Source organism: Hemitrygon akajei, chromosome 11 (assembly GCF_048418815.1).
Source record: "Hemitrygon akajei chromosome 11, sHemAka1.3, whole genome shotgun sequence".
NCBI lineage: Eukaryota > Metazoa > Chordata > Chondrichthyes > Myliobatiformes > Dasyatidae > Hemitrygon > Hemitrygon akajei.
In genome coordinates this window covers 84,376,648-84,401,741 of record NC_133134.1, presented here as the reverse complement: position 1 = coordinate 84,401,741, position 25,094 = coordinate 84,376,648, and the positions used below count along the sequence as shown (strand labels likewise).

The 25,094-nt window shown below is 47.9% G+C and overlaps 4 non-coding genes across 4 annotated transcripts; 3 read left to right on the top strand and 1 right to left on the bottom strand.

The window, feature by feature from the left end:
* Window positions 1-2,674: 2,674 nt before the first annotated feature.
* trnai-aau (transfer RNA isoleucine (anticodon AAU)) lies at window positions 2,675-2,748 on the top strand. Its single transcript has one exon. It is a non-coding gene; the product is annotated as a tRNA-Ile (tRNA).
* A 9,779-nt stretch (window positions 2,749-12,527) lies between these two features.
* Window positions 12,528-12,601, top strand: trnai-aau (transfer RNA isoleucine (anticodon AAU)). Its single transcript has one exon. It is a non-coding gene; the product is annotated as a tRNA-Ile (tRNA).
* An 888-nt stretch (window positions 12,602-13,489) lies between these two features.
* Window positions 13,490-13,571, bottom strand: trnas-cga (transfer RNA serine (anticodon CGA)). The gene has a single exon. It is a non-coding gene; the product is annotated as a tRNA-Ser (tRNA).
* A 110-nt stretch (window positions 13,572-13,681) lies between these two features.
* Window positions 13,682-13,755, top strand: trnai-aau (transfer RNA isoleucine (anticodon AAU)). The gene has a single exon. It is a non-coding gene; the product is annotated as a tRNA-Ile (tRNA).
* Window positions 13,756-25,094: the final 11,339 nt, after the last annotated feature.

Below are 25,094 nucleotides of genomic sequence, written 5' to 3'. Positions count from 1 at the left end.
ACTACCCTCATCATCATCCACTACCCTCCCCATCATCCACTACCCTCCCCATCATCCACTACCCTCCCCATCATCCACTACCCTCCCCGGCATCCACAACCCTCCCCATCATCCACTACCCTCCCCATCATCCACTACCCTCATCATCATCCACTACCCTCCCCATCATCCACTACCCTCCTCATCATCCACTACCCTCCCCATCATCCACTACCCTCCCCATCATCCACAACCCTCCCCGGCATCCACAACCCTCCCCAGCATCCACAACCCTCATCATCATCCACTACCCTCCCCGGCATCCACTACCCTCCCCATCATCCACAACCCTCCCCGGCATCCACTACCCTCCCCATCATCCACTACTGTCCCTGGCATCCACTACCCTCCCCATCATCCACTACCCTCCCCATCATCCACTACCCTCCCCGGCATCCACTACCCTCCTCATCATCCACTACCCTCCCCATCATCCACTACCCTCCCCGGCATCCACTACCCTCCCCATCATCCACTACCCTCCCCAGCATCCACAACCCTCATCATCATCCACTACCCTCCCCGGCATCCACAACCCTCCCCAGCATCCACAGCCCTCCCCATCATCCACAACCCTCCCCATCATCCACTACACTCCCCATCATCCACTACCCTCCCCGGCATCCACTACCCTCCCCATCATCCACTACCCTCCCCGGCATCCACTACCCTCCCCGTCATCCACTACCCTCCCCGGCATCCACTACCCTCCCCATCATCCACTACACTCCCCATCATCCACTACCCTCCCCGGCATCCACTACCCTCCCCATCATCCACTACCCTCCCCGGCATCCACTACCCTCTCCATCATCCACTACCCTCCCCGTCATCCACTACCCTCCCCGGCATCCACTACCCTCCCCGGCATCCACTACCCTCCCCATCATCCACTACCCTCCCCGGCATCCACAACCCTCATCATCATCCACTACCCTCCCCGGCATCCACAACCCTCCCCAGCATCCACTACCCTCCCCATCATCCACAACCCTCCCCATCATCCACTACACTCCCCATCATCCACTACCCTCCCCGGCATCCACTACCCTCCCCATCATCCACTACCCTCCCCATCATCCACTACACTCCCCATCATCCACAACCCTCCCCGGCATCCACTACCCTCCCCATCATCCACTACCCTCCCCGGCATCCACTACCCTCCCCGGCATCCACTACACTCCCCATCATCCCCTACCCTCCCCGGCATCCACTACCCTCCCCATCATCCACTACCCTCCCCATCATCCACTACCCTCCCCGGCATCCACTACTCGCCCCATCATCCACTACCCTCCCCATCATCCACTACCCTCCCCGGCATCCACTACCCTCCCCATCATCCACTACCCTCCCCGGCATCCACTACTCGCCCCATCATCCACTACCCTCCCCATCATCCACTACCCTCCCCGGCATCCACTACCCTCCCCATCATCCACTACCCTCCCCGGCATCCACTACCCTCCCCGGCATCCACTACCCTCCCCATCATCCACTACCCTCCCCGTCATCCACTACCCTCCCCGGCATCCACTACCCTCCCCGGCATCCACTACACTCCCCATCATCCCCTACCCTCCCCGGCATCCACTACCCTCCCCATCATCCACTACCCTCCCCATCATCCACTACCCTCCCCGGCATCCACTACCCTCCCCGGCATCCACTACACTCCCCATCATCCCCTACCCTCCCCGGCATCCACTACCCTCCCCATCATCCACTACCCTCCCCATCATCCACTACCCTCCCCGGCATCCACTACCCTCCCCATCATCCACTACCCTCCCCATCATCCACTACCCTCCCCGGCATCCACTACCCTCCCCGGCATCCACTACCCTCCCCGTCATCCACTACCATCCCCGGCATCCACTACCCTCCCCATCATCCACTACCCTCCCCGGCATCCACTACCCTCCCCGTCATCCACTACCATCCCCGGCATCCACTACCCTCCCCATCATCCACTACCCTCCCCATCATCCACTACACTCCCCGTCATCCACTACCATCCCCATCATCCACTACCCTCCCCATCATCCACTACCCTCACCGTCATCCACTACCATCCCCGGCATCCACTACCCTCCCCATCATCCACTACCCTCCCCGGCATCCACTACCCTCCCCATCATCCACTACCCTCCCCGGCATCCACTACCCTCCCCGGCATCCACTACCCTCCCCATCATCCACTACCCTCCCCATCATCCACTACCATCCCCGGCATCCACTACCCTCCGCGGCATCCAGAACATCTTCAAGGAGCGATGTTTCAAAGCATCCAGGATCCCATCGCCCAGGACGTGCCCTCTTCTCAATGCTACATCAGGGAAGAGGTACAGGATCACTCAATGAACACACACACTCAATGATTCGAGATCAGCGTCTTCTCCTCTGCCATCAGATTTCTGAATGGACATTGAACAGCACCTCACTGATTTTTTGCACTACTTATTTAGTTTCACTTTACGTATAAACTGTAATCACAGATTTATTGTACTGTAATAATAAATGTTACGATAAATGCCGGTGATATTAAACTGAATTCTAACTGTGATTCTGAAATATGTAGCTATGCAGAATTATTGTGTAACATCTGGTGTCCCCGATATCGTAGCAGCGTGGCCGGTTAGCTCAGTTGGTTAGAGCGTGGTGCTAATAACGCCAAGGTCGCGGGTTCGATCCCCGTACGGGCCAGCTGTTTTTCTTCCTCTAAAGAATGTCCTGTTAAACCTAGAATTCGGTCAGTACCGAAGCGGACATCCCCGAGAAGAAATTACCAACAGAATTCCACTCAACACTCTCGTTATTTTATTGCAACCGTTCCGGAATTTGTCCCACATCAGTACACCCAAAACATAAAACCGCTAAAACTTCACAAGCTTGTTTTTCGGGTGGGGGGGGGGGGGGGTAGTTATATCAGGACGTTAAACGTTCAGCAGTTCAAGTTCATTGTCCTGAGTACACATCCCCAGATTCTTTTATTTATCACAGCAAACACTGAAATGCATCGCTTGTGTTAAGCAATCAACGTGTGAAGGGGGCAGGCCACGGGCGCCCACGGGCAGCAGCCGGTCCCATGCTGACGAGAATCAGCAGAACGATCCATACACACACCCACACACAGTCAGGCCTCCAAGCCCACCACAGACCGCCCCAGGCTTCCAGTCCTCGCTCCGCAGACATCAGGCCTCCGGCCTCGGACTTTGCCCCATCTCACCAATTGCGGGCTTGACCTTCGGGCCTAGACCCCAGGACTTGCAAATCACAGGTCTGATATTCGGACCTGTATATACCCTGTCATTCTCTCCCGTAACTATAACCCTCCCCGTCAGTCTCCCCCTGTAACTATAACCCTCCCCTTCAGTCTCCCTGTAACTATAACCTCCCCGTCAGTCTCCCCGTAACTATAACCCTCCCCGTCAGTCTCCCCGTAACTATAACCCTCCCCGTCAGTCTCCCCGTAACTATAACCCTCCCCGTCAGTCTCCCCGTAACTATAACCTCCCCGTCAGTCTCCCCGTAACTATAACCCTCCCCGTCAGTCTCCCCGTAACTATAACCTCCCCGTCAGTCTCCCCGTAACTATAACCCTCCCCGTCAGTCTCCCTGTAACTATAACCCTCCCCGTCAGTCTCCCCCGTAACTATAACCCCCACGTCAGTCTCCCTGTAACTATAACCCTCCCCTTCAGTCTCCCCGTAACTATAACCCTCCCCGTCTCCCCCCATAACTATAACCCTCCCCTTCAGTCTCCCCGTAACAATAACCCTCCCCGTCAGTCTCTCCCTGTAACTACAACCCTCCCCGTTGGTCTTCCCCTGTAACTATTGTTAAGGGAAACAGAGAAATGGCAGAAGAATTTAATGAGTACTTTAGATCTGTTTTCACTAAGGAAGACACAAGCAATCTCCCAGATGTATGGATGGGCCAAGGACATAGGGTAACAGAGGAAATGAAACAGATTGACATTCGGAAGGAAACGGTGATGAGTAGACTGATGGGACTGAAGGCTGACAAATCCCCAGGTCCAGATGGTCTGCACCCTAGGGTACTAAAGGAGGTGGCCCTGGAAATTGCGGATGCATTGGTAATCATTTTCCAATGTTCCTTAGATTCAGGATCAGTTCCTGAGGATTGGAGAATGGCTAATGTTATCCCACTTTTTAAGAAAGGAGGGAGGGAGAAAACAGAGAACTATCGACCTGTCAGCCTGACATCGGTGGTGGGAAAGATGCTAGAGTCCATTATTAAGGATGAAATAGTGGCATATCTAGATAGCAGTTATAGGATTGGGCCGAGCCAGCATGGATTTACCAAGGGTAAATCATGCTTGACTAATCTGTTGGAGTTTTTCGAGGATGTAACCAGGAAGTTAGACAGGGGAGATCCAGTGGATGTAGTGTACCTCGATTTTCAGAAGGCATTTGATAAGGTCCCACATAGAAGATTGGTGGGTAAAATCAAAGCTCAGGGCATTGAGGGGAAGACATTGACATGGATAGAAAACTGGTTGGCAGATAGAAAGCAAAGGGTCGCGGTGAATGGGTGTTTCTCGGAATGGCAGGTGGTGACTAGTGGGGTGCCACAGGGCTCGGTATTGGGACCACAGCTGTTTACCATTTACGTTAACGATTTGGATGAAGGCATAGAAGATAACATCAGCAAATTTGCTGATGATACTAAGCTGGGTGGCAGTGTGACATGTGATGAGGATGTTAGGAGAATTCAGGGTGACTTGGATAGGCTGGGTGAGTGGGCAGATACTTGGCAGATGGCGTTTAATGTGAATAAGTGTGAGGTTATCCACTTTGGGAGTAAGAACAGGAAGGCAGATTATTATCTGAACGGTATAGAGTTGGGTAAGGGAGTAATACAAAGAGATCTCGGAGTCCTTGTTCATCAGTCACTGAAGGTGAATGAGCAAGTGCAGCAGGCAGTGAAGAAGGCTAATGGAATGTTGGCCTTTATTACAAAGGAAATTGAGTACAAGAGCAAGGAAATCCTCTTGCATTTGTACAGAGCCCTGGTGAGACCACACCTGGAGTATTGTGTACAGTTTTGGTCTCCAGGGTTAAGGAAGGACATCCTGGCTGTAGAGGAAGTGCAGCGTAGATTCACGAGGTTAATTCCTGGGATGTCTGGACTGTCTTACGCAGAGAGGTTACAGAGACTGGGCTTGTACACGCTGGAATTAAGGAGATTGAGAGGGGATCTGACTGAAACATATAAGATTATTAAGGGATTGGACAAGATAGAGGCAGGAAATATGTTCCAGATGCTGGAAGAGTCCAGTACCAGAGGGCATGGTTTGAGAATAAGGGGTAGGTCATTTAGGACAGAGTTAAGGAAAAACTTCTTCTCCCAGAGAGTTGTGGGGGTCTGGAATGCACTGCCTCGGAAGGCAGTGGAGGCCAATTCTCTGGATGCTTTCAAGAAGGAGCTAGATAGGTATCTTATGGATAGGGGAATCAAGGGATATGGGGACAAGGCAGGAACCAGGTATTGATAGGAATTGATCAGCCATGATCTCAAAATGGTGGTGCAGGCTCGAAGGGCCGAATGGTCTACTTCTGCACCTATTGTCTATTGTCTATAACCCTCCCCGTCAGTCTCCCCCTGTAACTATAACCCTCCCCGTCAGTCTCCCCGTAACTATAACCCTCCCCATCAGTCTCCCCCGTAACTATAACCCTCCCCATCAGTCTCCCCCTGTAACTATAAACTTCCTGGTCTGTATCTCCCTGTAACTATCACCGATGTGGTGATGTGAGGCTCATCAGTATGTTCACTTTCTCAGGTGCCTGAGAAGATTCAAGTCAAGTCAAGTCAAGTCACTTTTATTGTCATTTTGACCATAACTGCTGGTACAGTGCATTGTCAACATGAGACAACGTTTTTCAGGACCATGGTGTTACATGACACAGTACAAAAAACTAGACTGAACTACGTAAAATAAAACACACAGTAAGCTACACTAGACTACGGACCTACACTGGACTGTATAAAGTGCACAAAAACAGTGCAGGCATTACAATAAATAATAAACAGGACAATAGGGCAGTAAGTTGGTGTCAGTCCAGGCTCTGGTTATTGAGGAGTCTGATAGCTTGGGGGAAGAAACTGTTACATAGTCTGGTTGTGAGAGCCCGAATGCTTCGGAGCCTTTTCCCAGACGGCAGGAGGGAGAAGAGTTTGTATGCGGGGTGCGTGGGGTCCTTCATAATGCTGTCTCCTTTTTGGATGTAGTGTGTAGTGTAAATGTCTGTAATGGCGGGAAGAGAGACCCTGATGATCTTCTCAGCTGACTTCACTATCTGCTGCAGGGTCTTGCGATCCGAGATGGTGCAATTTCCGAACCAGGCAGTGATGCAGCTGCTCAGGATGCTCTCAGTACAACCCCTGTAGAATGTGATGAGGATGGAGGGGTGGGAGATGGACTTTCCTCAGCCTTCGCAGAAAGTAGAGACGCTGCTGGGCTTTCTTTGCTATGGAGCTGGTGTTGAGGGACCAGGTGAGATTCGACTTGTCCATGACGGTTCTCTCAGACTTCTAAAGATGTGCTGACCGGGTTCATCTCAACGGGGACCGGCAGCTGCCCTGCCCGTGACTGTAAGCACCGCAGAGAGCTGTGGACACCGCTCGGCCTCAGCACATCACAGAAACTCCGCCATACTTCTTGTTGCCTCGGTAAGGCAGCCAGCACAGTCACACCCCGAGACGTTCTTCTTCTCCCCCTCCCAGCAGGCAGAAGATACATAAAGCACGTACCTCCCGGCTCAAGGAGAGCTTCTACCCTGCTGATCACTGACCTCGCACCTGATCACCTGCCTGCACTGCTCTCTCTCTCTAACTGTCACACTTCTATCATTTTTCTGAAGTACTGATGTGATGTGTATGGATGGTATTCATGTTATGATGTGACGCACCCTGACCAGGGGTTTCGGCCCGATCGTACTCTTTTCCATAGATGCTGCCTGGCCTGCTGAGTTCCTCCAGCATTATTTGTGTGTGTTGTTCTCATTTCTGGCTGCTCCTTTTCCGTTGCTGTTTTGAGTAATTTGATCGGGGCGGGACGCAGCGCCGGATTCACATTCCTTTGTGGTTTGATGTTCCATATCGCGTCTTTTGCTCATTTCTGCCATTTGCGCAATGTGTCCTTTGTGTGTGCGTTGAGTGTTTCTTTGTTTCCGTGGCTGTCTGTCGGGAGGCCGATGCCAGGGTTCATACTGCGTACACACTTTGAATCTCTGAAGCAAAGTTTCTCGCTGCACCTCGGCACGAGTGACAATAGTAAAATAGTTTACCAGATCAGCAGGTTACCTGCACGGTGTTGTCTCAGGAGGGTCAAGGATTCCTGCCACCCTGAACACTCCCTTCCCTCTCTTCTGCCGTCTGGGGGGAGATACAGGGGCCAGACAACTAACCTCAGTAACAGCTTCTTCCCCACTGCTGAACCAATCACCATCCTCGCATTCCTTCCCAGCGGTGCTACCGCATTATCGGGCTCTTGGAATACAAGACACAGGAGCAGAATCAGGCCAATCAGCCCATCGAGTCTGCTCAGCCATTCCATCATGGCCGATTTATTACTGCCCCCCCCCCCCCCAAGCCCAATTCTCCTTTCTTGTCACCGTAATATATTGTCCCACAGAACTGCTTCTCACTGGATGGTCTTTTTAAAAAAAAATCTTTGCAACTTTCTCTGTAAACTCTAGAGACTGTTGGGCGTGAAACTCCCAGGAGATCAGCAGTTCCTGAGATATTCAAATCACCTCATCTGCGATCAAAGACACTTGGATCACATTTCTATTTCCGGCAGTTCGGACGCATCGAGGCGTATTACCGCCCTCGGCAGGATGTACAATTAATTACTGAATTTCAAGAAACTCAGATTCTCAGATATAAACCAGTCGCACGTAGAAACAGAATGATAAACTTTTCAATCAGATGGTGGTTCTCTTGGTGGCCAAACAAAGATTTAATAGAAAAAACAAAATACATTCAAGTCAGACAGCCTCTTGAACAATATTCTCCTTTCAATTTTATATCGATTACAACTCAGCAAAACATGCTGAACTGTCTCTGGACTACCACAGTCACATTATCCAGTCGGATGTTTTCCTATTTTCTTTAAGTAATAGTTTAGCCCACAATGCCCCAACTTGTCTTGTTAATTTCACCATATCTCTATGATTTAAAGAGTAACAGTCTGAGACCATTTTAACTAGAGGGTGACTAGAAAAGAAATGCCTTCCCTTTAATTCATTTTTCCAATCCTCTTGCCATTTCTTCTCTATACATTTTTTTATCCTACTTCTCAATTCTGCTCTGCCTAGGGGTATTCTAATTCCTACTTGCCCACTCTGTAAGGAAGACTTTTCAATGCCATCCACAATTTCATTTCCTTCCACCCCAGCATGCCCAGGTATCCATGTAAATCTGACTTCACAACCCATCTTTCCTACTCTAAACAAAACTAAGAGAATCTCAATAACTATGTCAGGACGAGCTTTTGATTTATTCCCTTTTATAGCCTCTAAGGCAGCAGCAGAATCCGAACAGATGATAACCCTGCATGGTCGAGAGTCTTCTATCCACCATAAGGCCCAGAGGATTGCTAATAATTCTGTTGTAAAGACAGAAACACCATCTGAAACCCGCTGACCAATCTCAACTCTAAGCTGAGACACGTACATCCCAGATCCTGCCGTACTGCTCTCTGGGTCCACTGAGCCATCAGTAAAAATCTTCAGATAAGATCCCCATTTATTATTTAAATATTCATTTACGATCGACGCTGTTGAAATTGCTCTGCTTCCTTGAAGCTGAGAAAGGAGGAATAGGTCTACTTCTGGTTCTGGCAAAAGCCAAAACGGAATGGGTGGCAAGTAAATTTGGTCAGCTAAGTCTTCCTCAATCAGTTTCAATTTCACAGCCCAGATATTAACCAAATCTAAAAATGGATATCTTTTAATTTTACTTTGGCACTCCGATGTCTCCTGCAAAAGACATTTTGATGGACAGCTGTGATTGAAGTCATTTAGTTTTACCCAATTCTGCAGGCCCCACTGAACTCGTCTTAAATGTAGAGGCGCTTCTCCCATCTCCACACATAATGCAGGGACTGATGTTGTTCTGAAAGCTCCACAGCAGAGTCACAGTGTCTAATTTTCCAAGCACTGCCATAGCAGCGGAACCATAAACAATACAACCATAATCAATTACTGATCTAATCATAGCTAGATACATAGTTTCGCGCCCTGCTCCCCAGTCACATCCAGCAATACTTCTCATAACATTTAAAACTTTCTCACACTTTCCAATTGTTTTATCTATATGAACCCTCCAAGTAAGTCTTTCATCAAACCAGACACCTAAGAACTTGAATACCTTGACTCTTTCTAATGGAGAATCATATAGACACAATTCACAAACAAGAATCTTTCTTCTAAAGCCAAAAATCATATACTTGGACTTAGAACATAGAACATAGAATAGTACAGCACATTACAGGCCCTTCGGCCCACAATGTTGTGCCGACCCTCAAACCCTGCCTCTCATATAACCCCCCACCTTAAATTCCTCCATATACCTGTCTAGTAGTCTCTTAAACTTCACTAGTGTATCTGCCTCCACCACTGACTCAGGCAGTGCAGTCCACACACCAACCACTCTCTGAGTGAAAAACCTTCCTCTAATATCCCCCTTGAACTTCCCTCCCCTTACCTTAAAGCCATGTCCTCTTGTATTGAGCAGTGGTGCCCTGGGGAAGAGGCGCTGGCTGTCTACTCTATCCATTCCTGTATACCTCTATCGTGTCTCCTCTCATCCTCCTTCTCTCCAAAGAGTAAAGCCCTAGCTCCCTTAATCTCTGAGCACAATGCATACTCTCTAAACCAGGCAGCATCGTGGTAAATCTCCTCTGTACCCTTTCCAATGCTTCCACATCCTTCCTATAGTGAGGCGACCAGAACTGGACACAGTACTCCAAGTGTGGCCTAACCAGAGATTTATAGAGCTTAGAAGCTTAGAATACTTAGAAGCGGAAATCCTGAAACCCCATTTGTTTGCCCAGTTTTCAACTGATCTTAAAGCCTTTTGTACCTGCTTTAATTGACGTTTCTTCCTCTTTTCCAGATCGCACCATCGTCTTCAAACAACGATTTGCCAAATCCTGTCCCTACCTGCTCAAAGATATCGTTTATCATGACATTAAAAAGAACTGGACTAATGACGCTTCCTTCAGGGGTACCATTATCTATTTTAACTGACTTGGAGCTTCTTCCACCTATCCTTACTTGAATTGTCCTTTCCTTAAGAAAATCTTTGATCCAATTAAACATTCTACCTCTAATTCCCGCATCATAGAGTTTAATTAATAAACCATCCTTCCATAGTGAGTCATATGCTCTTTCAATATCTAGAAATACAGCTACCATTACTTCTCTATTTTGAAACACCTTTTTAATATTATGATCTAAAAGGGCAAAAGATTCCACTGTTGATCTTCCAGTTCTAAAACCATTTTGATAGGCAGCAAAGTGTCCCTTATTTTCTAAAAAATAAACAAGTCTGTTGATGACCATCCATTCCATAGTTTTACAAAGCACTGATGTAAAAGCTATAGGCCAATACGAACTAGGACTAGACGCGTCTTTACCTGGCTTTAAAACTGGAACTACCACCGCATGCTTCCATTCTACTGGTAATTTTCCTTCTTTCCACACTGAATTAAACAAAGCTAGCATTTCTATTAATACAGAGTCATGCAAATGCTTAAGCAATTCATAACACAGTCCATCCCTACTAGGAGAAGTGTTTGAACCTGATTGGACAGCTTCCTGCAATTCCTGAAGGGAGAAAAACAAATTCACGGAGCTGTTATCATCCAAGCTCCTGTCCAATTTCCAACCTTCCTTTAACATAATTTCCTTTCTCAAATCACCTGACTCTCCAGAACTGTGTAACGCTTGGAACGCCTCTACAAACCTATCAGCCTTGGTTACAGCTTCAATATCTCCTTCCTGCAAAGCTGGGATAGATGGTTTTCTATATATCCCTGACATTCTGTGAACGATCCTCCATAGCTGCTTTATAGGTGTCTCAGGGCCCAGGGTTCTCCAACTACCCCTCTTTGCATTTTTAATTACTCTCCTTGCCACTGCTCTTTCCTTTCTATACTCCATAACATTATCTAACACTGGGTACTTCCTCAATTTCCTGTAAGCTCTATTTCTGTTTCTTACTGCTATATCACAATTTTTATTCCACAATGGAACTGATCTCGAGCCTTAGGAACATTTCGTAGCGGAATAGCCAACAGAGCAACTTTATGAATTATAGAACAGAGGGAGTCATTCTCCTCGTCTATGGAGCCCTCGCTATCAATCTCTTCTACTATATCCCGATCACATTTCTTCCCAATTCTGATGTGTTTATGGATTGAGAGATGCTGCCGCGTGATTGGCTAATTAGATATTTGCATTAATGAGGTGTACCTAATAAAGTGTCCACTAAGTGTACAATTATACGCATTAGGAATCTGCAGAGGTGTGTTGGTCACGAATTAGCACAAATAAAAAGCTGGAGGAGCTCGGCAGGTCAGACAACACCTATGGAGAGGCAGTCATACACGGTGACAGGTGAGACCAGGTAAGCAAATGTGGATGAAGTGAGAAACTGGAGAGGGCCAGGCCATCTTCTCACAGCTCCCATCGGGCAGGAGGTACAGAAGCCTGAAGCCCCACACCACCAGGGTCAGGAACAGTGACTTCTCTTCAACCATTCGGTTCCTGAACTGACCGGCACAACCCCGATCACCATCTCAGTACAGAAACACTGTGATCACTTTGCACTACAATGCACTTTCATTTTTGTTCTAATTGTATTATTTCTTGTAAAAATGTGATAGTTCATACTTAATTTTTTTAAATTGTGAATGCTGCTTATATGATGCAATGTACCAGAGAGGCCGCTGCAAGATTTTTCAGTGCACTGGTGCCTACACGTACTTGTACAGATATTTAACCCTAAACTCGACTATGGGGAAGTTATTAAGTATATGTAGACGGGAGCTGCGTCGGTTCTTGATTAGTCAGGGAGTCAAAGGTGACAGGCGAATGGATTTGAGAGGGAAAGGAAAGTAAATCAGCCACGATGGAATGGCGGGGCAGACCCGATGGGCCGAATGGCCTAATTCTGCTCCTATGTTTTGTGGTTCTATGTCTTTGATTGCGCCTGATAGGTAATACCCCTGTCCCTGCATACGCAATATCTGGGTTTGCTTTTTATTTTGAATTAATTTCTCTATTGTCCTTTCAGCTTAGCTGTCTTCGAATTCTGCATTCAGTGGTGATCTGTTAAAGACCTGGACATGTACTACAGTAATTCATCCCACAATAACTATTCCTGGTGGCCGGTTTTGGATAGAGAGTAGGATAATTCATCTTATAGAATAGATGGATGTATAACGTGGCCGGTTAGCTCAGTTGGTTAGAGCGTGGTGCTAATAACGCCAAGGTCGCGGGTTCGATCCCCGTACGGGCCAGCTGTTTTGCTCACGGAACCCAGAAATGTTCCCTACTGTGTGCGGTTCAGCAACTCCACATTTTACAAACTGGGATGAAGACTGCTGTAGGAATGCATATCTGACCGACATCGCTGCTGCAGATTAATCTTTCAGCCCACAATTTACTTTAACAGCATTTCCAATGTTTCACTAACAATTTGTATCCAGTTGGTAATTTTAATACATAATTGCAGGGACTTACGGAACCTGTGGCTAAGATTTAGTTTGCAGTCCAGTGGAGTTAATTTCCAGGCGAATTACAGAAACTACTTTCTAATGCAGCAACGCATCGCCGGGTGGAACTTCCCTCTCTGAAGGGGCTTAAATCAAAGCAACAAAGAGAACATTTAGATTAATGCCGGCCTGACCCGCTCAGCAGTTTGTTTCGCGGTCTAACTCTCGAGTTTTTTCAGTCTTGCCGTCTGAATTGGAACGCATTCCTCGCTGCAAGGAGGTCGTGTAAGCTGGATGCTATAAAAATGGTATTTTGCACCATCTGTGCGAAGGACCACAGTCTAGGGTTCTTCTCCCGCGGGAGTAAAAATGTAACGACAGCAAAGGAAACAGTTGTAAAGGATTGAAAGTCATTGAATGGTTTATTGTATATAATTTTTTTTGAATAAAGTATATTTTGCTTAATAAAAAAATGTTGCACCATCTGAATTAATATGCACTTTCTCTGTAAGAACGTTTTAGTTGCGTGCAATATTGCAATGCTGAATTGATATTTCGCAGCATAGGCGAGTGATATTAACTCTGGTGCTATTATCTGGATATTAACTCAGTTTCCAAAAGGATTTTTCTCTGCTAGCTCACGCAATAAAATAAATTTGGGAGATGCTGCTGAGAAAATGATTCGTGTAGAGTCGCTGCGAGCAGGGTTCGAACCTGCGCGGGGAAACCCCATTGGATTTCGAGTCCAACGCCTTAACCACTCGGCCATCGCAGCCGCACACAGGCAGCGTTTCCCGCCCGGCCCGAATCAAGCCGCCAGCTGCAGGAAGCCGCGTACGAACCTTCCCTTCTGGGCGCTCCGCCGCACATCCGCTCCCTCAGCCCGGCCGGTTAGCTCAGTTGGTTAGAGCGTGGTGCTAATAACGCCAAGGTCGCGGGTTCGATCCCCGTACGGGCCAGCTGTTTCTTGCTGCTTGCGGAATTATGCGCTTACGTATTCCGAAAGCGCGCATTTTAAAAACAATATCCGTTTCGGCCTGTAAACACAATAACGGAGGATTTAAAAAATATAACATGAGCAATTATTTTAAATGTTACTTTTGAACCTAGACATCTGCAGCACAATGTTGTGCCGGTCATGTAACCTACTCGAGACACTGACTAGGATTTCCCTACCGCATAGCTCTCTATTTTTCTAAGCTCCATGTACCTATTTAAGAATCTCTTAAAAGACCTTGTTGTAGTCGCCTTCACCGTCACTGGCTGTGCATTCCACCCACCACTCCCTGTGTGGAAAGACCTCTGACCTATTTACAAGCACCTTAAAACTATGCCCACTTGTGTTAGCCATTTCAGCCCTGGCTATCCACACAATCAAGGCCTCTCATCATCTGATACACCTCTATCAGGTCACCTCTCATCCTCCGTCGCTCCAAGGAGAAAAGGCCGAGTTCACTCATCTATTCTCATAAGGTATGCTCCCCAATCCGGGCAACATCCTTGTAAATCTCTGCACTCTCTCTATAGAATCTACATCCTTCCGATAATGAGACAACCAGAACTGAGCATAGTACTCCTAGTGGGGTCTGACCAAGGTCTTGTGTAGCTGTAACGTTACTTCATGGCTCTTGAACTCAATGGTTTGAAATCCATTTTGTTTCGTTTACAGGCCAAAAATAATTTCAGAAGGAAGTACAGACTTTCTAAGTAAGTTTGGCACTCGTTTCAAGAGTTGATACCCTTGTACTAAGAGAAAATACTTGGGTTGTTCTACCATCGTAGAACTGATAGGAGGCTGAGGATTGGAGGCCGAGGGGAGACCTGACAGAGGTTTTTAACTTATGAGAGGCATAGACCGGGTCCATTCAAAGTCCTTTACCCCAGGATCGAAATGTCGTACCCCACAGCACATGCTTTTAAGACTAGAGAGGGCAGGTTTAAAGGTGACATGAGGGACAAGTTTTTTTTAACGTAGAGAGTTGCAGGGAACTGGATTGTATGGGGTACCATGGCAGGCTGTCAGGTGGAGTTTAGGAGGCCTTTAGATACATGAATGTGAGGGGAGTGAAGGAGTCCATCAAGATCAGTATATAACGGGCTGAATGGCCTGTCCAGTGTTGAACTGCTCTATGTTCTAGATTCTATATTTTTAGAGCCTGGAACAACTATAATTAATGTTCTCCCTTCTGTACTAGTGCTGTTCTGTATTTTCCTGTGGTTACAGGAAAGTTATATTAACATGTTTGCAGTGTACTGTCTGATGCTACAGACAGCTAACTTTCAAATCAAGTCACTTTTTATTATTTCGACCACAATTGCTGGTACAGTACACATTTAAAATGAGACAATGCTTTTCAGGACCATGCTGCTACATGAAACAGTCCAAAAACTACACTGAACTACATAAAACTACTTACTTGGCATGATTAGCATTATTTAATTATTTATTTGGCATGATTGACTTATTATTTAACTATTTATGGTTTTATATTGCTATATTTCTTCACTATTCTTGGTTGGTGCGGCTGTAACGAAACCCAATTTCCCTCGGGATCAATAAAGTACGTCTGTCTGTCTGTAAAAACAATACATAAAAAAAACTACACTAGACTACAGACCTGCCCAGGACTGCATAATGTGCACAAAACAGTGCAGGCATTACAATAAATAATAAACAAGACAATAGGCCCAGTAGAGGGCAGTAAATTGGTGTCAATCCAGGCTCTGGGTATTGAGGAGTCTGATGGCTTGGCGGAAGAAACTGTTACATATCATTTACATGAGGGGTATGTGTGCCCATGGCAATAAACTTCAACTTGAATCTGGAGCGAAACAGACCATCTGCTGGAAGAACTCGGGGGGGGGTGGGGTGGAACAGCACTGGCGGAAGGGACAGGAATGTGGAACTCTCCCCTCCCCTCCCCGCTCTCATTCCCAACCTGAAATATCGACAGTTTATTCCACCCTCCCGACACAGGTGCTGCTCAACCACCCAGTTCCCCCAGCAGACTGTTTGCAACAACAACCAGTCATTGAAAGGGTGATCGTCAGGCTGGGTTTTATCCAGGGCTGTTATAGTGAAGTTCCGGTCAAGCCCTCCCCACCACTGAGCACATCTAATGGAAGTGCTGCCCCAGGAAAGCAGTGTCCCTCTTCAAGGACCCAGACCAGGCTCTCTTCATGCTGCTGCCATCGGGCAGGAGGTACAGGAGCCTCAGCCCCCCCGCCCCCCACCTCCCAGGCCAGGCTCTCTCTCACTGCTGCCATCGGGCAGGAGGTACAGGAGCCTCAGGCCACCCCCCACCCCCCCCCCCACCTCCCAGGCCAGGCTCTCTCTCACTGCTGCCATCGGGCAGGAGGTACAGGAGCCTCAGGCCACCCCCCACCCCCCCCCCCACCTCCCAGGCCAGGCTCTCTCTCACTGCTGCCATCGGGAAGGAGGTACAGGAGCCTCAGGTCCCACACCAGCAGGTTCAGGAACAGTAATCACCCTACAACCATCAGGCTCCTGAATCAACGTGGATAACTTCACTCACCTTAACACTGAACTGATTCCACAACCTATGGACTCTGTAACTCACTGTCCTCAGTATTGTTTATTTATGCATTTACTGTTGTTAGTATTATTTGATTTATTTTTGGTATGTGCACAGTTTGTCTTTTGCACATTGGTTGTTTGTCAGTCTTTGTGTCTAGTTTTTCATTGATTCCATTGTATTTCTCTGTTCCACTGTGAATGCCTACAAGAAAATGAATTTCAGAGTACATGGTGACATAGACATGCTTTGACTTTCGTGATAAATTTAATTCGAATTTTGACATTCATTGCATCTTTTAAGGAAATTCAATTCTGGTCAATAATCATTTTCCCCTGCCTCCATGTACCAATTCCGCTTTTGGGCATTTAGAACACAGAAGAGTACAGGTCAGGGACAGGCCATTCGGCCCACAGTGTCTGTGCTGAACCAGCTAAAAAGCAAATCAAAAACACCCAAACACTAATCCCTCCTACCTACACCATGTCCATATCCCTCCATCCTCCTCACATCCAAACATCTCTTAAAAGCCTCTGATATTCTTGCCACCATTCCAGGCATCCACCACTCGTACCCCTCACTTCCCCCTGTCACCTTCAATGCATGACCTCGAGGGGAGAAAAGAGTGCTTGAAGACCACAGGTGCCAAGACTTGGGGTCTACTGGGAAAGAGGTAATGGTAATTAAAGGTTTATTATTGTCACATGTACCGAGGAACTGTGAAAAGTTTGTTTTGCATCCCATCCAGACAGATCATTTCATCACATCCGTCCGTCCGTCAAGGCAGTAACAGAATATTGAATAAAGTGTAACAGCTCCAGAGTCAGTGCAGCCAGGCGATAAAGTACAAAACCAAGGTAGGTAGTGAGTCCATCTGACCGTATAGTGGACCGTCCAGTAGTCTGTAACCGCAGGACAGAAGCATACAGGTTATTCTGAGACACCCAACCACACACAAACACTGACAGGACAGTGGTGAGGTCGACTGTTCCCACTGTTCATACCGCGGCCTCGATGACATAACCACACATGACGAGGACATTTGGCCCATCCACCTCTTCTGGCATCTAGGGGAGTGACCACCTCCCCCCCCCCCCCCAGCCCCATTCCACCTCTCCGCTTGTTTATCCGGATCTCTAGAACTCACTGCTACAGGTGGACATGAAGAGACATAACTCTCAGCTACATGGACGTGGGGGTAGGGGAGGGTTTGGTCTGGGTAACACGGACGTGGGGGTAGGGGAGGGTTTGGTCTGGGTAACACGGACGTGGGGGTAGGGGAGGGTTTGATCTGGGTAACACAGACGTGGGGATAGGGGAGGGTTTGGTCTGGGTAACACGGACGTGGGGATAGGGGAGGGTTTGGTCTGGGTAACACGGACGTGGGGATAGGGGAGGGTTTGGTCTGGGTGACACGGACGTGGGGATAGGGGAGGGTTTGGTCTGGGTAACACGGACGTGGGGGTAGGGGAGGGTTTGGTCTGGGTAACACGGACGTGGGGGTAGGGGAGGGTTTGGTCTGGGTAACACGGACGTGGGGGTAGGGGAGGGTTTGGTCTGGGTAACACGGACGTGGGGATAGGGGAGGGTTTGGTCTGGGTAACACGGACGTGGGGGTAGGGGAGGGTTTGGTCTGGGTAACACGGACGTGGGGGTAGGGGAGGGTTTGGTCTGGGTAACACGGACGTGGGGGTAGGGGAGGGTTTGGTCTGGGTAACACGGACGTGGGGGTAGGGGAGGGTTTGGTCTGGGTAACACGGACGTGGGGGTAGGGGAGGGTTTGGTCTGGGTAACACGGTCGTGGGGGTAGGGGAGGGTTTGGTCTGGGTAACACAGACGTGGGGATAGGGGAGGGTTTGGTCTGGGTAACATGGACGTGGGGGTAGGGGAGGGTTTGGTCTGGGTAACACGGACGTGGGGGTAGGGGAGGGTTTGGTCTGGGTAACACGGACGTGGGGATAGGGGAGGGTTTGGTCTGGGTAACACAGACGTGGGGGTAGGGGAGGGTTTGGTCTGGGTAACACGGACGTGGGGGTAGGGGAGGGTTTGGTCTGGGTAACACAGACGTGGGGATAGGGGAGGGTTTGGTCTGGGTAACACGGACTTGGGGATAGGGGAGGGTTGATCTGGGTGATGTGAACTGAGTTGAGTGGCAGAGAAACTGGATTCCTATATGTCCAGGGAGGCTTTCATGAATGTGACAAGTTCATTACCGTCACGTGTACTGAGATGCGGTGAAAAGCCAGACACTCACACATCGAAGAAGTGAAAACAGAACAGAATGCAGAATAGAGTGTTCCAGTTACAGAGAAAGGGCAGTGCAGTGCAACAGTCACAATGAGCTGGACTGGGAGATGAAGAGTTCATCCGTTGGTCTCCCAGAGAGTCTCACACCAGCCAACGCTGTCACCGAGTCGACCCAGCTGGAATAGGAGGAGCTCTTTCATCTATCACCTGCCAGCACCCCGTTATTCTGGCTTCTTGCGTCTTACTTTCCAGTCCTGATGAAGGGTTCCGGCCTGAAACGTCGATGGTCAGTGTGGGGGGGATTGTGGCTTTGGTCAGTCGTCTGCTGACGGTCAGTGTGGGGGGATTGTGGCTTTGGTCAGTCGTCTGCTGACGGTCAGTGTGGGGGGATTGTGGCTTTGGTCAGTCGTCTGCTGACGGTCAGTGTGGGGGGATTGTGGCTTTGGTCAGTCGTCTGCTGACGGTCAGTGTGGGGGGATTGTGGCTTTGGTCAGTCGTCTGCTGACGGTCAGTGTGGGGGGATTGTGGCTTTGGTCAGTCGTCTGCTGACGGTCAGTGTGGGGGGATTGTGGCTTTGGTCAGTCGTCTGCTGACGGTCAGTGTGGGGGGATTGTGGCTTTGGTCAGAATTTATCAGGTTGTACATTGGCCCATAAGGGGATCAAACCCATAGGTTTTGCATGCTCTAACCCACTGAACTAACTGGCCTAGCTGTGTGTCAGTTTTACAGAAGTCACTCTCAACACCGTCCTGCTTTTAGACAGAAGGGATTCTGCAGACGCTGGTAATGTTGAACTATGTACACAAAATGCTGGAGAAACTCAGCAAATCAGACAACATCTATGGAGAGGATAAGCTGCTCATGTTTCAGTTCTTTTTATTTTAAAACAGCACGGGCTCGTGTGCTGAACTGATTAGTGATTAAATGCCAATCCAAATTAACTCTCTGCACGTTCACGTACCGTAGAGCCCTCGATCATATCTGCCTCCACCACCACCCCTGGCAGCACATTCCAAGCACCCACCACCCTCTGTGGAAAAAAATACTTGGCCTGCACAACTACTACTCACCCACCCCCACCTTAAGAGCAAGCCCTCTAAATTTTGACCTTTCTACCCTGGGAGAAAGATATCAGCTGTCTGTCTGTGCCTTTCATAAATGTTCAGACTTATGTCTGTTCTCTCCTAAGCCTCTGACGCTCCAGAGAAAACAGCCCAGGTTTGTCCAACCTCTCCTGCTATCTCGCACTCTCTAATCCAGGCAGCATCCCGACGAATCTTTTCTGCACCCTTCCTGTAATGGGACAATCAGGACTGCAATGCTTTAAGTGCAGCCTGACAAGAGTTTGATAAAGTTGCAACGTAACTATCTGCCTCAGCTGATAAAAGCAACCTCCTTGTCCACTCGATTAACCTGTGCAGTTACTTTCAACCACCAGGGATTACTTCACTCACCACTACTCTGAACTGAATCCATGGCCAGCTGACTCTCTTCCAAGGACTCTTTACCACTCATGTTTTATCTGCACAGTTTGTCTCCTTCTGCACATTGGTGTTGTCAGTCTTTCTGTTTTTTGTAGATTCAATTGAATGTTTTTATTTTTCCTGTGAATGCCTGCAAGATAGTATAATTTAATAATAAATTTATTTTGAACTTTGATATATCACTAAATGCAGAGTAACACACACTTCTGATGAAGGGTCACAGCCCCAAAGTATTGACTCTTTATTCCCGTCCGAGATGCTGCCTGACCTGCTGAGTTCCTCCAGTGTTTTGTGTGTGTGTTACAGAATCTCGTGTGTTTACTAACAGCAGTATGGAATCCTACAGGACACCATTTGTCACAGATCTCCACCCATTTGCAACACTCCCCAACAGTGTTATTTCACTGCCCTGCTGAGCTCTATTTCAACACAATCTACACCCCACGTTTCAGTTTAATTACAGACATGAGACCATGGATGCCGGGGTCTGGAGGAACTCAGGCATCTCCAGAGGGAAACAGAGTCGCTTGCAGCTTAACTTTCCTTAGTTGGAGGAAAGCTGCTGAGGGGAGATGGACTGCTGACATTTCAAGTCGCGATCTGACAGATGATATTTAAAGCTTGTGTATTACTGAATGTTAAATTTCTCAAGTGACAGAAGCAAGTCCTGACTTTCCCTCCAACAAGGATCAAGAATCAAATTTTCTCATGATTGTTTTTTGCACCAATCTCTGTAAACAACAGACTGTTGTGTGTGAAAATCCCAGGAGGTCAGTAGTTTCTGAAATACTCAAACCACCCCATCTGGCACCAACAATCATTCCAAGGTCAAAGTTGGTTAGATCACATTTCTTCCCCATTCTGAAGTTTGGGCTGAACAACACATGAACCTCTTGACCATGTCTGCATGCTTTTATGCACTGAGTTCCTGCCATGTGATTGGCTGATTAGATATATGCATTAACAAGCAGGAGTACCTAATAAAGTGGCCACTGAGTATACGTTTACGTGTATTCAGAATTTGCTGTGTGTTGGTCAGGGCATAACATGCAGCAAAAAGCAACATTTAACAATTATAAAGAATAAAGGAGTATCTTAAAAGGAATAGTTTGAGGATGACAGACGGCTATGATCTGCTGAGTGCTTGGAAGCCAAACTAGTTTAGATGAAAGATTTTAAGGCATAGGACATAGGAGCAGAAAAGGGCATTCGGCCCATCGAGTCTGCTCTGCCATTTCACCATGGCTAATTTATTACCCCTCTCAACCCCTTTCTCCTGCCTTCTCTGCATAAACTTTGATACCCCGACTAATCAAGAGCCTATCAACCTCCCCTTTAAATATACCCAATGACTTGAGGTTTTGTGCACACGGCCGTATTTTCCAACAGCAGGAGAACTCCAGGGTGCAGCCCAGTCTGCAAAAGTTCACGCCAGTCTGACTGTTTTGCTGAAGTTGGTCTATTGTCTTCTCACTCACAAACTCAGAATCTGTTATCACTGTCTTATCTGATGTGAAATTTGTTGATTTGCAGTAACATTGCAGTGCAAAGATATCACATTACTATAAATTCCAAAATAAACAAATAGTCAAAAAAAACCACAAGGGATAAACACAAGAGATGCTGCAGATGCTGGACATTTTGAGCAACACTCGCAAAGTGCTGGAGTAACTCAGCAGGTCAGGCAGCATCTATGGGGGTGAGAACAAAAAGCCTTCATTGGGACTGGCAGGGAGGGGTAGCAGAAGCTTTTAGAAGGGAAGAAGCTTCTTCTGAATCGTCGGGTGTGATTCTTTGGGCGCCCTTATCTGCTCCCTGATGCTGGTTACAAGAAGAGGCCGTGTCTCTTTGTGGACGCTGCCTTCTTGAGGCATTGCCTATTGAAGACACCCTCCATGGTAGTGATGGAGCTGGCTGAATCTGCAGCCTCCTGCGATCCTGAGCGTTGGAGCCTCCACACCAGACAGTGATGCTCTCCTCTCCTCTGTACTTGGAAGAGTCTGTGTTTCACGGTAAACTCACTGCTTGGACACAACGGTTTTGGTCTTGTGCCCCCAACCTGGAACACTGACCGAGTAAGGACCGATCGGTCTACGTACTAAGCGAGTTCTCCTCCGTGATCCTGACCGCAGTTTACACACCGCCAAAAGGCAATGTTAATCAGATACCTGAGATTCTGAATGTTGCTATCATTAAATAAGAAACAGCCCACCCTGAGACATTGGAGACTTCAGTCAGACTTGTTTGAAGAAATCTCTGCCCAGTTATCAACAGCGTATAACCTGCAGCAGCAGGGGTCCCAACCCACATGGCCACTGTGATACTAAGATAAGGAATGCCTACCATTCCATGCTTGGGCTGCATTTGGGAAAGTTGGATCACTTGGCTGTCCTCCTACCCGCACACAGGCAGAGGCTGAGAGCAAAGCCCCAGACATCAGGACAACAAAGGAGGCAGAGGAGTGGCTACGGGATTATTTTGAGTCGGTGGACTGGGGGCCGTGGTCAAAGACTCGTCAGAGGATCTGAATGATGGTTGTCATGGACATTTTTAAAACAGTTGTGAACAATGTCACAAAATCATTCAGAGTCTTTCTGAATGAACGACATCTGCCGAGAGCCAGGTCAGTGGCATTCAGGTCTGGCAACCAAGTAAAACACGAGAGGCCCAGGTACGATCTCCACAATGCCAACTCACATGCAGAGTGACAATTCCATACTCATCGATGAAGGAGTTTGAAATTTGGTACGTCACCAAAGGCACAAAGTGAATTTATTATCAAAGTACATATATGTCACCATATACAACCCTGAGATTCATTTTCTTGTGGGCATTCACAGTAAATTCAAGGATCAATGAAAGACTGCATTCAGCCGGATGGACAAAAACAATGTTTGAAGGACAAATGAGCAAATACAAAAGTGAAAAAATAAAATAAAATAAAATAAATAAACAAACAATAAATATGGAGAACATGAGATGAAGAGTCCTTAACAGTGAGTCCACAGGTTGTGGGAACAGTTCAGTGATGGGGTGAGTGAAGTTCTCCCCTCTGGTTCGATAGCCTGATAGTCGAGGGGTAATAACTGTTCCTGAACCTGGTGGTGTGGGTACTGAGGCTTCTGTACCACCTCCTTGATGGCAGCAGCGAGAAGAGAGCTTGGCCTGGGTGGTGGAGGTCCCTGATGATGGACGCTACTTTCCTGCATCAGCACTCCATGAAGATGTGCTCAACAGTGGGGAGGCTTTACCTGTCATGGACAGGTCGTACCTGCGACTTCTTACAGCAATTTCCAGACCAGGCCATGATACAACCAATGCACGTCTCCACCACACATCCATAGAAGTTGGTCAAAGTTTTGCCGAATCTTTGCAAAATTCTAAAGAAGTGGAGGCACTACTGTGCTTCCTTCATAAGTGTACTTACGTGCTGGGTCCAGGGCAGGTCCTCTGAAGTGATACTATGGAGGAATTTAAAGTTGCCGACCCTCTCCACCTCTGATCCCCTGATGAGGTCAGGCTCATGGACCTCTGGTTTCCTCTCCTGAAATCAATAATCAGCTCCTCGGCCTTGCTGACACTGAGTGAGAGACTCCATACCCTCCCATTCGGCTAACAACAGTGGTGTCAACACCAAACTTAGATATGACACTGGAGCTGTGCTTAGCCTCACAGTCATAAATAGATGCGGGAGCCCCCTGATCTACTTACACACCATTGTGGTGCACTGATGCTGACGGAGACGGTTCTTACCAATCCAAACTGACTGGGGCCTGCAAGTGAGGATATCGAGGATCCAATTGTTCAAGAAGGTATTGAGGCCAAGGTCTTGAAGCTTATCGATTAGCTTTGAAGGGATGATAGTATTGATTGCCGAACTGTTATTGATAAAGAGCATCCTGGTGTGTGTATTTTTGCTGTCCCGATGTTCCAAGTTTTAGTGAGGAGCCATTGAAATGACATCTGCTGTGGACTGTTTGGGCCCTGAATAAGAGCGAGGGAGGAGGTGTAGGGGCAGGTGTGGCACATGTTCCTCTTGCAGGGATAAGTGCCAGGAGGGAGATCAGTAGGAAGGAATAACATGGGGATTGATCCCTGCGAAAAGCAGGAACTGGGGGGGGAGGGAAGGAAAGATGTGCTAGGTGATGAGAACACACTGGAGATGGCAGAAGTTACGGAGAATTATGCACTATACGTGGAGGCTGGTGAGATGGTAGGCAAGGACAAGACATATCCCTGGTATGGGGTGAGGGCAGATGTGCACAATGAGGACAGTGTTGATGGTGGAGGAAAGAAAGCCTTTTTCTTTGAAGAAGGAGGACATTTTATTAGTTCCTGAATGAAAAACCTCACCCTGGGAGTAGTTGCAGCAAAGGGAGGAATTGGGGGGGGGGGTGGCATTTTTACAAGTGACAGAGTGGGAAGGGGTATGGTCCAGGTAGCTGTGGGAATCAGTGGGTTTGTAAAAGATATTAGTAGATAAACAGTCTCCAGAGATAGAGACAGAGAAAGGGGAGGGAGGCGTTGGAAATGGACCAGGTACATTTGAGGGAAGGGTGAAAGTTGGAGGCAAAGTTGATTAAGTTGACGACTCAGCATGGGTGCAGGAAGCAACCCCAGTGCAATTGTTGACGTAGCGTAGGAAAAGTTGGGGAGTGATACTGGAGTAGGCTTAGAGAACATAGACTGTTTCACCTAGCCGACAAACAGACAGCCATAGCTGGGACACAGCGAGTGCCCATGGCTAAACCTTTTAGTTTGAAGGAAGCGGGAGGAGCTGAAGGGGAAATTATTGAGAGTGAGGACCTGTTGCACCAGACGGAGGAGAGTGGTGGTGAAGAGGAACAGTTGGGTTTGTTATCTAGAAAGAAGCAGAGAGCTGTAAGGCCCTCCTGATGGGGGTTGAGGTGTATAGGGACTGGATATCCATGGTGAAAATGGGGTGATCAGGGCCAGGGAACTTAAAGTTACTGAAAAGATCCACGGCGTGTGAAGTGTCACAGACGTAGGTAGGAGGTGGGATAAAACTGA